The 1,947-nt window shown below is 37.9% G+C and overlaps 1 long non-coding RNA gene across 1 annotated transcript; it reads right to left on the reverse strand.

Annotated features, from left to right (window-relative positions):
- Positions 1 to 398: 398 nt before the first annotated feature.
- LOC121400572 lies at positions 399 to 1,729 on the reverse strand. The gene is made up of 3 exons (XR_005965824.1): positions 1,714 to 1,729; positions 1,096 to 1,168; positions 399 to 467 (listed from the first exon to the last, which is right to left on the reverse strand). It is a non-coding gene; the product is annotated as an uncharacterized LOC121400572 (long non-coding RNA).
- Between the last annotated feature and the right edge of the window lie 218 nt (positions 1,730 to 1,947).

A 1,947-nucleotide genomic window follows, 5' to 3' on the forward strand; every position in this document is an offset into this window, starting at 1 on the left:
AGGGTCCACAGAGCCTTCAGTCCTGTATAGGGAAAAATCATATTTGTGATTCATGAATACTAATTAAAGCTTGTATATGAGTCATAAACAAAAAAATAAAGACTGAAGACTAAATGCAAATTGTCTTAGAATGCCATTGTCACCATTATACTAAAAATATAATATTAAGCTAAAGTACCCCTTAAAACATGTATATTATTCCCAGTGCCATTATAATAAAACCAACTCTTGCAGATGTTGAGTTACACTGTGTGATGGTGCAGTCGTATCAAATATAATGGATTCCCTCACCTTTCTTGGCCGGCCGGTTCTGCAGAGTCCGGAGATGTTCTCCAATCTCAGCCCTGATGATCTTCTTAGGTGTCAGTTGGGTGATGAATGGGTGCTGCAGGAGTTCTTCAGCACTCCCTCTCTCTGAAGGATCCTTCTTCAGACAGGAATCCAAGAAGGACACAAAACGTTGTGACCTGGAAAAAAAGAGATTTTAGCTTTAGCTAGCAAAAAAAATCCCCAGATTATTATTTCCAGATTCCAGAAGCTTTTACCCAGTAACCATTAGCTATACTCCAGAATTTACATATATTTTGCAGTATATCTATCTGTCTATCTATAATATATCATCTATCTGTCTATCTATCTATCTATCTATCTATCTATTTTGATTTGATCTCTTTAGGGAGAAGTGAGACCCATAGTATTACAGCATTACACATTATAGTAATCACATAGTAGTGGGGCCCAATAGTTATAACTGATATGCCCCTGAGACATAGACAGTGATTATATACATAAAATATATCATATCTGCTCTGCATCCATCTATATTTCCCTCAAATCACACATATCCCTGCCTGCAGTAGAAAAACCTCTATTTATATTTAGGAGGTATTTAAACAAAATACACATCGCTATGAGCTGAGACTGAAATCTCCCCATTATCCCAAATTTATACAGACAAGGGGAAGGTGAGGACCGTGGAAGCGGCTAAGTGGATATAGGAGTTGCCAACTGTCCCAAGTGTTAATAAGAAAATGTGAGTTCCATGTCTGTAAGCACAGGTACAATGTACAGTGACACAAGCTGGGACCGACTCACCATCTGTCTGATTGAAGCTTCGGTGGTTGGGCTTCTCTAATCAGCTGCTCCACAGGGTATATATCTGCATATGCTAAATGTGAAAAACATATATGAGTTAGTCTGTAGGATAAGTGAACTCCGCGCTAAGTCAAATTCAAGCAGCACCGATAAAAAAGTGGACCCACTAGTGCTCGTGTATTGTAGCTGTAAGGCAGGTTCACTGCGCTGGTTTAAGAGAACCCGTAATTATTCCTAAAGAGAAAAAGCGCTGTATAGTGTGTTACCTTCTTTCAATGCGATAACATACAAGTTTAGAACTACTCACAAGGGAGATGTCTTTGGAGAAGTTCTAAACTTGTATGTTATCGCATTGAAAGAAGGTAACACACTATACAGCGCTTTTTCTCTTTAGGAATAATTACGGGTTCTCTTAAACCACCGCACTGAACCTGCCTTACAGATGAAAAACACATATATTATCAGCCCATCAAACATGTCTAGAAATTATTTATTTAAATTATAGAAAATGTTATTTTTTGTTGGAAATAGCAAATCACCCCAAATTCCTTTAATTCTGATATAGAACCTCTGCTGCTCAATGTATAAAATAAAGTAGCCAAATGGTGATTCGCTTACGTGGTTTTCCTTCGGCATTTCGATGGCGGTTATCCGCAGCGACCAGATGTCACACTGCAAAAGACACACCAAAGAGCATTAGAAGGAGAGAATTGGGTTAGTGGCTGTTTAATAAAATCTAAGTAAAAAGGCTAACACTTATACAGTCTCTTTTAGAAACATATACATATATTATCATGGGGCAAAAGTACAAGCCATTCTCCTTAGCTCAATGATGGCCAAAACAGAACAGAA

The sequence above is a fragment of the Xenopus laevis genome, chromosome 2S (genome assembly GCF_017654675.1).
Source record: "Xenopus laevis strain J_2021 chromosome 2S, Xenopus_laevis_v10.1, whole genome shotgun sequence".
Taxonomy (NCBI): Eukaryota; Metazoa; Chordata; class Amphibia; order Anura; family Pipidae; genus Xenopus; species Xenopus laevis.